At 37.5% G+C, this 15,130-nt stretch overlaps 1 long non-coding RNA gene and 1 other non-coding gene across 2 annotated transcripts in view; both read left to right on the forward strand.

Annotated features, from left to right (window-relative positions):
- LOC131826717 (uncharacterized) overlaps nucleotides 1-15,130 on the forward strand; it is an 84,319-nt gene that overhangs the window by 16,598 nt on the left and 52,591 nt on the right. The window lies entirely within an intron of this gene.
- Nucleotides 11,936-12,076, forward strand: LOC131828251 (U4 spliceosomal RNA). Its single transcript, XR_009352303.1, has one exon. It is a non-coding gene; the product is annotated as a U4 spliceosomal RNA (small nuclear RNA).

Genomic DNA, 15,130 nt, shown 5'->3' on the forward strand with positions numbered 1-15,130 from the left:
GCCATAAAAAAGAGTGGAATCTTACCATTTGCAACAACATGGATGGAGCTAGAGAGCATTATGCTAGATGAAATAAGTCAGTCAGAGAAAGACAAATACCGTATGATTTCACTCATATGAGGAATTTAAGAAACAAAACAAAAAAATGAGCAAAGGGGGCAATAAAGAGAAAGAGGCAAACAAAGAAACAGACTCTTAACTATAAAGAACAAAGTGATGGTTACCAGAAGGCAGGTTGGGAGGTGGGGATGTGTTAAACAGGTGGTGGGGATTAAGAAGTGAATATATGTGGTGAATACTGGGTGATGTATGAAAGTGTTCAATCACTGTATTATGCATCTAAAACTAATATTACACTGTATATTAACTAACTGGAATTTAAGTAAAAACATTTGAACTTCCACATCTCAGTATTTACCAAGACAGTTCCTTCTGCTCCTCCTGTTGGATATATTAATAGATACTGACATCAGTATATACACACAATTCCAAATTTGGGGGAGGAGTAGCCAATCTCTATGTACAGAGTTTTTTAGTAAGTAGGCAGAAAAAGAAATATAATAGGAGGTACTTCACAGCATAAAGAATGAGTTTTAAAAGCAAGGGAAGAGACATTAAAAAAAAAAAAAAAAAACCTCAAACGATAAAGTAAGCACAAAAGCTTTAAAAAAAAATAGCAGTTGGAAGCCATTTAGTTTGCTAACAAACTGCCCCACATACCAGAAACCCCATAGAGCTGGTGGAGCTTCAAAATTGCTATAATGAATGACAGACTGCTACCTATATGTAGATGACTTTCAAGAATGGATTTCTAACAGACCATTCTTCTGCACTCTGGACATACTTATTCAACTATGCTGGATGACTTCCAACTTCTCTTCCTCATTCTCTTCTGGAAGCTACAACTCGTCCTGATTTCCTGTCTCAGTGGCATGACTCCTGTGCACTAATCCAAACTACTCATATCTGCTGGATTTTATACACAGTTTCTTCTACTTGTGTTGTCTTCCTTTTGCACAGATCCCAAGCTGTGAGAAATGCCTGGCCAGTACCTACTCATTTTCAAGACCCAATAGTGGAAGCATCAGCTTGCTGGATTAAGGTTTCCTGTCCTTTCTGGGTCTCAAAAGGTGGCTCATTGCACTCTGTTTAGACAGACATTTCTTGCAGTGTTTATAGCATGTTATCACGGGGCAAAGAAAGGGAGAGAGAACCTTCAAGCAGATTCCCCACTGAGTATGGAGTCTGTTGTGGGGCTTGATATCGGTCTGTATCCCAGGACCCTGAGATCATGACCCAAACCCAAACGAAGAGTCTGAGGCTTAACCAACTGAGCCACCCAGGTACTCCCAGTCTGTATCTTAATTGCCATTGGTGCTTAGCCCCAGACTCTCACAATGTCCTCTATAATAGTGTTTACTGAGCAAATGAGTGAGTTATAGAGAAGTTATGAAGTTATTTTTAATAAGAGCAAAGAATAGTAACAGGCAGTTCTCAAAGTAGAAAACACAAATGTCCGATGAACATACAAAAGATGTTCAGATTTGTACCTTGTTAAGGAAATGCAACCCCCCCCCAAAAAAAACCAATAATTTAGAATGTCAAAGATGGAAAATATTGATAGTTTCTGGGCTGACCAGGATACGTGAATCCAGCATTCTCAAACATAATTGTTAGGACTATAAAAATATTATAGCTATTATTGCAAGCAATTTCATAATAATTATGAAAATATAAAGTGTATATATTCTTTAACCCCAAAGTCTACTTCTGGGAATATATCTGACAAAAATAAGAGGGTAGCAACTTATTAGAGAATTGTTTTAGTAGCAATTTCTGCCCAAACAAACAACAAATACACCAACAAATGAAAATGTTCCTGGAAATCTAATTAATATGGTAATCAGTGGGTAAAATTAAGATACATTCATGCTGTGAAAAAATACAAAGAATGAAGTAAATCTATGTGCATTGACTAGAAGAAATTATCCAGGGGTGCCTGGGTGGCTTAGTTAGTTAAGCATCAGCCTTTGGCTCAGGTCTTGGTCTTGGGATTGGCCCTGTTGTGGGGCTCACTGCTCAGTGAGAGAGAGCCTGCTTCTCTCTCTCCCTCTGCAGCCTCCTGCCCCACTGGTGCACACTCTTTCTCCCTCTCAAATAAATAAGTAAAATATTTAAAAAAAAGAAATTGTGTGTAGTATTCTGAATCAAAAAAACTTCCAGAATATGTATTCTTGCACAAGCAAAAGAAAATATGGAAAGATAAAATTGCCAGGGGAGATGGACAGAAGATAGATTTGCTTTGTATACTTATACTTTATTTGAATAGTTTTTTAAATATTTTTAAATTAAGAACTTTAACATATGGAAAGGTACAGAAAATATAACTGATACCTCTTTTTCCATCACTTAGATATATCAAATGTCAATACTTTAACATATTTCCTGCACTTTTCTTTTTACCAAAGAATTTAAGTGTCATAGATAGAGTTAAAGCCATTTATTTACCCATGTTCCTGTTCCCACTCTTCCTCCCAATCTCCCCAGAGAAAACCACTATCTTAACATGGGGATAAATCCTGCCAGTGCATGATTTCATAGTTCACCTGGGCACACATGCTTTCATAGACATCCCAGATCTCTTTTGGTGTTTAAGTTTACATAAATGGTATCATTTTTACCTATGGTTCTATTTTTTCTACTCAGCAATCCTTTCCAGCTTGACCAATGTTGATGTCGTTAATTCATTTTAATTGCCTATAATATTCTGTTTTATAGGCCTACCACAATTTACTTACTCTGCTCTTGATGGAAATGAATGACTTAATGTATATGTTGTCTACCTCTCTTGCGCATGTGCCAGAGTCTCCCTGGGTTACGTAGCAAGAAGCAGAATTGTAGGATCACAGAACATTTCTATTGGATTGATCAAGTTTTCTTTATTCCTCACCATTTTACCCATCAACTGATTGAGAGTTACAGATTCTTTTCTTATTTATTTAATAATTATTCTTAAACTCTTGATGTGCATTCCTTTTTTAGAATAATATGTGAAGATGAAAATTTATTACTTTTTAAAAAATAATTGATAATGGCTACAGTACCATTTGTTAAATAATCTTCCCCTTCCCTGTTGCTTTATTATAATGCTTTATTTAAAATCTTCTAATTCATTTGATGTATTCTGGTTTTTTGGGTTTTTTTAAAAGCTAACTATTTTAGTTCATAGGCCTATTTCTTCATTCTATGTCATCATTTTACCATGTGTAAATGTATTACAGCTTTATAGCATGTTTTAATGTTACTTATAGCTGCAACTGGGTCCTCAAGCTCCATCATATCAGCCTTGCTTTAAAAATATAATTTTAGCTGTTCAACTGGTTTAATCTTTTAATCTTCCACATATTGTCTTTGAGAAAATAGCCATCAGCCCAAATGTTCCTTTGCTGATAATCTATCTTTTACCTCTGGGTGAATTTTAACAATCTTCTCATTGTTTATGATGTTTCACACTTTTACTATGATTTTTTCCAGGTGCAAATTTATTTTTGTTCATTCCAATGAGACTAGGTGTTTTTTTGTTAATCTGTGGATTTCTATTTTATTTAAGTTCTCAGTATTTATCAGTTATCATATCTCTTAATATTCCTGTTCATTATACACTCTCCTTCTTGATTCTTTACTCCTTGTCTCTTAACAGCTGTTTCATATTCTTATCTATTTTTCTCAATTTGCTGCCTTACAATGAATTTTCTTAGAAACATATTACATTTCATTAATTCTCTCTTCTACTGTATCTTACCTAAAATCTGATTTATTCCAAAGTTTTTAATATCAAATAGTTGAAATTTTAATTTCTGGATATTCCTTTTTATTTAAGAAAATATGTTTTATTTTCTTAGAACATCCTGTTTTTGCCTATAATGTTTCCATTTAAAAAGCATTTTTAACATTGTAGATACAACTACTTTTGTAACTTTATATATAATGTTCTGAAAGTCTAATCTGTCTCTTTCTCCTGTCTGTTGACTTTTGCATAAGATGGCTGATTTCCTTGTACATCTTGTAATTTGGGGAGGTGAGTTTATCTTCAAAGGGGATCATTTTTTCGTGAGAACCACATATCCTTTGGGTTGAAGCATGATCTAGAGAGGCTGTGAATTTGCTTCTGCCTGATGTCCCAGTTGTTAGCCCATATCTGGGCTAGTTTTTGGCATTAACTTCTTATTCTGATGACTCCCTTACTATGCATTTGGTAAGATTAACAGGTATATGGCTCAGACTTCTATTTCCTTTCTCACCCACAGCTTTTTATCACTTCCCTGGACAGACGTATTGGCAGAACAAGTGTTTCAAGTTCTTTTCTTTTCTTTTCTTTTTCTTTTTAAAAAATTATTTATTTATTTATTTATTTGGCTTTCCAGTGCTCAATTACATGTAGGTGTCTCAGTTGTAGCTAAATACAGTGAATGGATGGAGCCCCAAAGTAGCACCTTCTGTCCTGGCATGTCAGTTAAAACCCGAGTTCCTAGACCCTCCCTCTATTTCTGATCCTACATCCCGTGGGTTGCTGCAACTCTAGCTGGTGAGTTTTAGCACCAGGAACTTTCTTCTCCTTTTTCCTAGCTCAGTTGTGTATTTTCTCAAGTTTAGTTGTATTTCATCCTTTATTTCTATGAATTTATAATAATGAATTTTCTTTGTTAGTCTGCAGTAGGGCCACAATGAGTTTCCCCTTAGAGTCTGAAATATTACAGGGAACAGGTATTAAAGTTGTAACTTGAAGGATAAATAAAAAAGTACTCTTGATAAAATAAGGATATTTCATATAGAATAATATTCCTTTAAAATTGATATAATTCTATAAGTTTTGAATCTTGAGGTACTGCTCCCTTAGCTCTCTGGAAGATGCAGTTAGTCAGAATAATGTACTCTTCAGGGTTGTGGACACTAGTGTTCACCATACATCAGCTTTAGAAATTCATATATAACACTTTATGATACAATGTTTTATTATCTAGATTGAAAACATGTAGAAACTTATTTTATGACAGAGATAGCATCTTAACTCAGAGACGATATGATTTTATGACAAAGATCATTCATTTTCAATGCTTGGGTAAAGCCTAAAATGTAGTCTCTATCCAGCCAAAGGCAGGTCCCACTGATGCTCTGATGACAGGTCCCAAAATGCAGACACACCATCCAAGAGAGTCCACGCCATCTCAGTAGGACTGACCTGTGTTATCAAAAACAGCACTAACATAAAAACAACTTTTCTTGAATCTCATGTACCCCATGCTACTCAAAGTGTTTGACGTATTTGGCAGCTCACTGATTCTCTCACCAGGTGAAGTAGGCACTGTAGGCATCCCATTTGACAGATGAGAAATTGGAGCATAGATAACTTTACTCAGTCATAAAAAGTAGAGCTGGGCTACAGATTCAGGTTCTCTTAAACCTGATCCTAAACACTCTTCACCTCACCTAGGAGCAGGAAGCACCAAAAATAACCCTCATCAATTTTGCCTCTTTGCGTCAGTTTTTCCTTAGCAGGGTAATTCTATTCCCAGGTTTCTCTCCCCCCACCCCCCCCATCCTCATGTAGAGCCACAGAAGGAATCATTCTTCTAAGTGTTCCTTTTTTCTCAACCTTTAGTATAATTGTTCTTCCTGACTGAGCACCTACTTATCCTTCAAGTCCAGCTGAACCAGACCTCTTTGGTTCAGCCTTCCTTGATTTCAGGTGCAACTTCTTAGTGCCTTGGCTTGCTCGTTCACCTGTCTGTATCCCTCTTTACACAGAGAATGAGCTGCCTGTGATCAGGGATTGTGAAAAGTGTTGGGTCCAGAATCCCTGTGAAAGATGTGAATGAATGCTTGGCCATTTGCCACTGGGATGTTTAAAAGAAGCAATCCGCAGCTACACTTGGCGGTTGTTTTCTCAGTAGAGTGGCTTAGTAGTTTCTCTACATCTTTATCTCTGAGCTCTACAGAAATGCAGAAGCAACAGGCCTACAAATATGTCACCACGTGGGCTGTAGAAATCCTTATATTCTATTAATGAGAGAGGAAGAATAAAAATAAAGGGCTTAGGATCTGAAAATAAGGTCAAACTAATACAACAGAAAGGTATACAATTGCTTATCTACTTTTACTTACTAGTATTTATGCTATATGGATATAAGTATATATATTTATATGATTATGGGCCTGATATATGTTTGGGCGAGGAACATACATTTAAGGGAGGGCCAATCATTCCCACACCCTTTATCTAATACACATTAAATGTCTACTACATGCCAGTCCCTACCCTGCATTCTGGTATTTACAGGTTTACATTATGTACTTACAGCTTTTTTTTTTTTAATTAATTTATTTTTTTTCAGCGTAACAGTATTGTTTTTTTTTTTTTTTAAGATTTTATTTATTTATTTGAGAGAGAGACAGTGAGAGAGAGCATGAGCAAGGAGAAGGTCAGAGGGAGAAGCAGACTCCGCATGGAGCTGGGAGCCCGATGCAGGACCCGATCCCAGGACTCCGGGATCATGACCTGAGCCGAAGACAGTCATCCAACCAACTGAGCCAGCCAGGCGTCCCAGTATTCATTGTTTTTGCACCACACCCAGTGCTCCATGCAATCCATGCCCTCTCTAATACCTTACAAGTTCAAAAAAACAAAAACAAAAACAAAAAAAACCAAAACTGAAGTCAAAAGCTCATTCAGATTCTAATGTCCCTTTTCTGTTCCAGGATTCGATTCAGGAAGCCACATTCCCTTTAGATGTCACATCCTCTTACGTTCTTCCAGGCTAGGACACTTTCTCAGACTTCCCTTATTTTTGATGATCTTGAAAGTTTTAACATACTGGTGGGGTATTTTGTAGAAGGTACCTGTTTGGGAGTTTTTCTGGCATTTTTCTTCATGATTAAATTGGGGTTTTGGAAGAGAAGATCCCCAAAGAGATCAAAGACAACCCACAGATGTTAGGTGTCATTCTCATCACGACATAATATCCCCCTGACTTAGAGCTGTTGATGTTGCTCCTCACCACCTGCCTGAGGTACTATTTGTCAGGTGTCTCCTCTATTTTCTCACCTTCTGTACTTCTGGGAAGGCAGTCATTGAACAGCCCACACTTAAAGATCAAGGAACGATGTTCTTCCCTCTTGAGAACGGAGTACCATAAATCATTGGAATTCTTCTACAGAGAACATCTGTCTTTTTTGCTTATTTATTTATTTATCCATCATTTATTTATGTTGGTATGGACTTAGAGATTTTATTTTATACTTCAGGTTATAATCCAATACTAATTTACTTTGTTCCTCAAATTATTGCCACTTTGGCTAGCGGGAGCTGGTTTCATTGACTTCTGTGCCCCTTTGACATATTCCTGTCATTTTTGGTTTTTTGAGGACTTTCTTCCTTTCTGGCACTGTAGGATGCTCTGGGCTCATCTTGTATTTCCTATTCCAGTTCTATAATTAGCCATTTCTCCAAGGATGCCTAGTTCCTGTTTTGGAGAATGATATTAGACATCAAGATCTGGGCCGTAAATGTGCTCATTGCTACTAGGGTGTTTTAATCCTAGGACCTCCCTGTTGATAAAGCAAGGAAATACATATGTGTAAACAAATCCTTGTTTTTGTGTGTGTGTATTAATATGTATATATATGTGTATATATGTATACATATATATACACACACGTGTATATATTTATATATATAAATATGTCCATCTCTATTTATAGTAAGTTATATATTGGTTCACACTGATGTCTCTAGTTCTAATCTATTATCACATGGATCATTCTGGCCTTCTCCCTTTGCTTTTCTATAATGTCCCACTCCAACAGTGAGAAACCTGGCTCCCACCTTCTACCATCCATTTATTTAATTGTCCAGTTCCAGTATACATGTGTAGCGGCTTCAGTTTATAGGCTTTTATTAAAAAAAAAGTTGAAGCCAGTTATTCATTCCTAAGTGCCATTATGGACCGCCTGTAGCAACAGAAATAAACATCAGCCTCTATTATTAGTGCCATTTGGAGAGTGTTAAGATTAAAATAATCATCAAATATTTGTCTTACATGTAAATGGATTCTGCTCAATTCTACAAACATTTGCAAAGAGGTATCCATATTGACAGGTACTGACAAAGGCATGGGTGAATCGAAGGGACCCTTCAGAAAAATAACAACGCATGGCACAGGCATTCATTGAGTGACTGCTGTGTGCCAAGCATTGTTCTGGGCTTCGAGGAAGCAAAGATGAGAAAGGTTCACTTTTAAGAGTTTGAAATGTAATAGAGCAGACAGATGAGAAGCAGGCACAGAACTAGAGAAAGGCACACAGTCAGAGCCTGTTAAGTATTAGAATATTTGCATAAGCAAAGAGGAGGAAGAGAGTGCTTTTTACCTGGGAATACCTAAAGAGAAGCCTTCAGAGAGTTGATATTTGATCTGGGCCTTGAATAATGCAGAAATGCAATAGCAAAGAGAGATAAAGAGGAACCTGGGCCAAGGGAATAGCACACACATGAAAGTATATGTTGTTCCTAAAAAATCCTCAGTATCCTATTGGACTTATCCTGATAATATCCTATTACCACTTAGCAACATTATTTCCTGATAAACCATAAATATAAAAGATTAATGGAGCTTTATGCTTTGGAAACACAGTGACATTTATAACACCTGCACTATTTTCAGTGTGGGACAAACAGTGCAGAAGTGAGTTACTAATAGCATCCTCGGAGAATTAGCTTCTTACAACAACAGACATAGAGATTATGCCTGAGGAAGCAATGGAATAATTAGGTTTTGTGATCTCTTGGGTCTAATAGAACAAATTGCTTCATTTTTCACTTGAGATTATCCCAATGACTAAACTATACTTTTAAAATGTCGAAATATTTATCACAACTTTTCTGAGCATGTGACCCTAAAAACTACATAATCTTCTTCAAGGTTATATGAAACTAGAGAATTCTTGTAAAATAGCTATCACCAAAAGTATATTCATTTTTATCTGTTTGGGTCTATCATACTTAACAAGTTGCTTTGTCCTATTTTTACAAAAATAACCTTCATCCCTCTATAATGACATTATGTTCACATGTTCTTTCTCCTTCAGGATTGTCATCATCACAAATAGTTTCCTACTATATCATCACTGGAATACCCATCAGCATTCCAAATCCAGAGCCATACAGTGTAACTACTGAGAATTCTTTGCAACATCAACCATAATCAAAAGTTATTTTGGCAAAAATACCATCAGTAATTTCAACTTCACTCCAAAATATTTGGGTTAATCCTAGGAAATGGAATATCATGAGGCCTAAAGGTTTTCAGTAATACTTATAGTAATACCAAATGTCATCTGTTAAATTAGAATAAAGAAGAGTAACTCCAAGGCATAAAGGGAACAAACTTTGCATGTAAAAAACTCCTTTATGAACAAGAAGTCAAAAGAGAAAAAGTGTAAGAACTAGGAGATTAATAGATATTATATGCATCTATATATATCCTATACAAAAATACCAAACTTGGCTAGATAGGATTTTGGGGTTTAATACATTTTCTATTGGTATAAAGGATTGGTTTTGGTTGGAGGATTTGCTATAGCATCTGACATTTATCAGACCTTTGGGCCCCATCAACTCATGCCTTTGGTAATTCCATGAATGGGCTTGCTATAATGAGGGATGCTGGTACACTGATCAGATCCCCCCCATAACCTTTTTACCTTCCTTCTACTTCAGTGTGCTCACTGCTATTAGATTGTTCCTGCACCTTTCTTCAAGAACCACTATTAGGCTACTCCAGTTGCTTCACATAGACAACTAGAAGTGGAGGTGCTCAAGAATTTATCTATTCTTCCCCTAACCTGGAGCAACCCAATGGCTGATATAGAAATACGAAAGACCAGCTTACTTCCTGGAAACGCAATAGACCCTGTGTTGTTATTTACACTCCAGACCTTCCTACAGGATCAGGGTAAGCCTTGGGATTCACCTGAAATCACACCTGTACAGGCCCTATAGACATGGAAAATCCTCTCATGCAGATCTCAAGGATCTGCTGGAAGATAAAAATGCCACATGGAGGGGCGCCTGGGTGGCTCAGTGGTTTAAGCCTCTGCCTTCGGCTCAGGTCATGATCTCGGGGTCCTGGGATCGAGCCCCACATTGGGCTCTCTGCTCAGCGGGGAGCCTGCTTCCCCCTCTCTCTCTGCCTGCCTCTCTGCCTACTTGTGATCTCTCTCTGTCTATCAAATAAATAAATAAATAAAAATGCCACAGGGAGTCTCTGGCAAGTCACAATAGGAATGTCACAGCACAGATTCCTGGGTTCTAGAGCAAAGTCATGTCATCTGCAGCAGAGAACTGTAAACCACTTGAAAACTTGCTCTCAGTATTATTCTGGACCCTGGTAGAGACTGAGTGTCTGTACCATGGGGCATCAGGCTGGCCATCATGGGATGAGTGCTGCAGACCCACCAAGACTTAAAGCTCAGTTTTATTTCATTGTACAGTAAAGGTGATACATCTGAGTTCAGGCCCAGGGAGTTCTCAAACTCATCATTTTTGCACACAGCCTCTCCTTTAACTCATGTCTATGGCCTCATGGGGGATTGCCTATGACTAACTGCTGGAAGAGAAAAAAATGAGCTTGATTCATGGCTTAGAATGTTGGTGAACTAGAAATGGATTACCACTGCAATACAGTCCCATTTAAGGGTACTTCTGAAAGATAATGGCAAAGTAGAAATCTTCCTAATGACCATTTGGTGATCTACTTTGTGTTGAAATAAAAGTGCCGGAGATAAGAATTTACTTGAATCTATGGGTGGGGGTCAATGTCTTTAGTGGTTGGTTAGGGCCCAGAGGAGTAAGATTGGAAGATTAGCCATAAGGTCATGGAGAGTGCATGTTGATAGACCAATGGAAGTTGGCACAAGTGTAAGAGTCTTGGTATCATATGTTAACATCCACTGGGGAGCATCTGCTACAGAAGAGACATTAGCATGCAGGTGAATTGAATAATTAGTCCAGAAAATGATGGTCACTCTCTGTCCTTGGCTACCTCAATGCTATGTAGTGGGTTCGTGTGTGGGGTAGCTATGGTGGAACAGAAGCTATACATGGGCCTGCCACCATGGATCTCTCAACAAGGCTGATACATCTTTTACTGCTGCTGAATGTCCAATTCATGAGCCACAAAGACTGACTTTAAGCCTCCAGTATATTACTATCTTGGAGGAAACGAATCAATTACTTGGTGATAAGTTGATTACCCTAAAAAGATTCGTTCTGTCCTGAAAAGGTCAGCATTTTTTCCCTATTGCAATTGAATCCTATTCTAAATATATATTTTCCTTTCTCAATGCTGATCTCAGCCTCTATCATGTAAGACTTAGGGAGTATCTGAATACTGGCATACAATTCCACATAGCATTGCCTCTAACTTTGATAGCAAAAGAGGTATAGCAGTAGACGTGTAATTATGGGATTCACTGGTCATACCCACACTAAATCCAGAAGCTATTAGCTTGACAGATTTTTAAAAACAATTTATTGTTTCAAAAGTGTAAGAAATATCTGGTCTTCAATACCCTTAGCAACCTGAGTTCTACCCATGTTGACTCTAATCCTACTTCAAGAGTTCTTTTTTTTTAAGATTTTATTTATTCATTTGACAGAGACACAGCGGGAGAGGGAACACAAGCAGGGGGAGTGGGAGAGGGAGAAGCAGGCTCCCCGCAGAGCAGGGAGCCCGATTAATAGCTCTATCTTAAAGTAATAATATAAAATACAAATAAAAATTTATGTAAAATATTTGTCATAACATTACTGACAATATTAAAAAGCTGGGACAGGTCCCACATCAGGAAAATTGAGAGTTAAATTAAGATATGTAAAAATAGCTTTGTACAGTGGCACTATCATAGCCAATGAGGTTTATCCGAGGCGTAATTATTGCTAATTGAAAACTTTTCCCAATACCCCGCCATGACGACTTGAAATACAGTCAGCATAGGCAATTTTTTTTTTAAGATTTTATTTATTTATTTGACACAGAGAGATCACAAGTAGGCAGAGAGGCAGGCAGAGAGAGAGGAAGGGAAGCAGGCTCCCTGCTAAGCAGAGAGCCCGATGCAGGACTCGATCCCAGGACCCTGAGATCATGACCCGAGCCGAAGGCAGCGGCTTAACCCACTGAGCCACCCAGGCGCCCAGCATTGGCAATTTTTGACAGTCTTTACAGAGACTGAATATATTGTTCTCAAAAGACAGTATAAAGCTTACCTGTTTATCCTGTAAAAATAAAAAAAAAGATACGTACATATGGTAGAATAATATTCAACTATTAAAAATTATTCTTATTAGCAAAAAATTATTCTAACGGTTTTTAATAATTGATATAATTTTAAGGGGAAAATGCTTAAAATATTTAAGAAAATTTTAACTTAAGAGAAAACAGGAAAAAATATTCGGGCTAGCAGATACCAACTTTAATTATAAAGCTGGAGTCATTAAAATAATTCAGGATTTATGCAAAGACCTACAAATATTAATGATGACACTAACAGCTGAATTTTTTTGGCTTTTACTGTGTGCCCTCTACTGACCAAAGTAACAGATAAGTATGAACTCACTTCATCCTCACAACAACAATATGAAATACACACTAGTACCATCTGCATGAAGAGGTTAAGGGTCTTGCCTCTCTGGAATTGAATAAATTACTTAAAAACAGACCCAAGTGTATGTCTACCATGGTGTATGATAGAGAAGCCACTGTAAGTCAGTGGCAAGGACTGGAACTATTCAATAAGTGATGCTGGACACAAGGTTTTCCATATATACAGGGGAAAATGACATTAGTTCCTGACCTCATACTAAGTGCTGTGCATAAACAAACTCTAAAGAAACATTCAAATTATTAGAAGAACATATATAAGAAAAGACTGATGACTATATTGATTAGGGTCTGGGCAGGAAACAGGTAGTCACTCAAAAGTGGTAACTGAAGAGAGCTTAATGACTGGACCACTTACAAAGCTATGGGGACAGTTAAGAGAAACAAATAGGGAATCATGAATTCTTCTGGGACTGATGACAGCCAACAGTCCTGTTACAATCCCTAGGCTTGAAGGGGAATGGGAAGGGATCAATTAGGGGAAAGCCAGAGCTACAGAAAAGGGCTACTCAGCGGGACCTCAACCTGAGACAGAGGAATGCAATATTTCCAAAACTTCATATGGCAAAGAATAACTCAGGAATGCAAATACCTCAGTTTTTCTCTCTTCCTGCCTCTCAGTCTGCAGATGTTTCCCACTGGTGAGACTCAACTGGAAGATAGAGACCAAATGAGTCCAGCTGGCCCAGAGCACAGAGTAGAGAAGGGTGGACGGTGAATCTGGAAGGGCAAACAGTGACTATCCAACAACACAATGACGGAGTCAAGAAAGGGACTTTTTGGATAAGATAAGAAGAGTACAATTATTAGGGCATAAGACTGATAAATTTGACTATTATCAAATTTAAAACTTGTATGATAATCCAGTTTAAAAGGCAAGAGTCAGATTGAAAGAAGGTATCTGAAACATAATAACAAAAATTCATATCCAGAATATTCATGTATGTATAATATATGTTTATGTGTATGAATGTTTATGTGTGTGTGTGTGTGTGTGTGTGTGTGTGTACTAAATATGGGTAGGCATGTGAAGAAAAGACCTCTCATTCATACAGGTGAATTGGTACACCCACTACAGGGAGAGTAATTTGGCAATATCAAGTGAAACTAAAATTGTGTATACCTTATGATCCATGAATTTCTCCTCTAAAAATATTGTCCAGAGAAATTCTTGCAAATGTGCTCCAGGAAGTCATATTTTAAGAATATCCACTGTAGTGTTCTTTAAATATGAGAGAAGAAATTGAAAAGAACTAGTTGTTATTCAGAAGGAATAAATAAATAAATTGTGGTCTAGTCATATAATGAAATATTACCTAGCAGTTCAAATTCATAAGCAATACATTTACCTTTGACAATAAAGATAGATTTAAAAAAATCAAGACAGCATGGTACTGGCACAAAAACAGACACATAGATCAATGGAACAGAATAGAGAGCCCAGAAATAGACCCTCAAATCTATGGTCAACTAATCTTCGACAAAGCAGGAAAGAATGTCCAATGGAAAAAAGACAGCCTTTTCAATAAATGGTGCTGGGAAAATTGGACAGCCACATGCAGAAAAATGAAATTGGACCATTTCCTTACACCACACACAAAAATAGACTCAAAATGGATGAAGGACCTCAATGTACGAAAGGAATCCATCAAAATCCTTGAGGAGAACACGGGCAGCAACCTCTTCGACCTCTGCCGCAGCAACATCTTCCTAGGAACAACGCAAAAGGCAAGGGAAGCAAGGGAAAAAATGAACTACTGGGATTTCATCAAGATCAAAAGCTTTTGCACAGCAAAGGAAACAGTTAACAAAATCAAAAGACAACTGACAGAATGGGAGAAGATATTTGCAAACGACATATCAGATAAAGGACTAGTGTCCAGAATCTATAAAGAACTTAGCAAACTCAACACCCAAAGAACAAATAATCCAATCAAGAAATGGGCAGAGGACATGAACAGACATTTCTGCAAAGAAGACATCCAGATGGCCAACAGACACATGAAAAAGTGCTCCATATCACTCGGCATCAGGGAAATACAAATCAAAACCACAATGAGATATCACCTCACACCAGTCAGAATGGCTAAAATCAACAAGTCAGGAAATGACAGATGCTGGCGAGGATGCGGAGAAAGGGGAACCCTCCTACACTGTTGGTGGGAATGCAAACTGGTGCAGCCACTCTGGAAAACAGCATGGAGGTTCCTCAAAATGTTGAAAATAGAACTGCCCTATGACCCAGCAATTGCACTATTGGGTATTTACCCTAAAGATACAAATGTAGTGATCCAAAGGGACACATGCACCCGAATGTTTATAGCAGCAATGTCCACAATAGCCAAACTATGGAAAGAACCTAGATGTCCATCAACAGATGAATGGATCAAGAAGATGTGGTATATATACACAATGGA

This window comes from Mustela lutreola, chromosome 3 (genome assembly GCF_030435805.1).
Source record: "Mustela lutreola isolate mMusLut2 chromosome 3, mMusLut2.pri, whole genome shotgun sequence".
Taxonomy (NCBI): Eukaryota; Metazoa; Chordata; class Mammalia; order Carnivora; family Mustelidae; genus Mustela; species Mustela lutreola.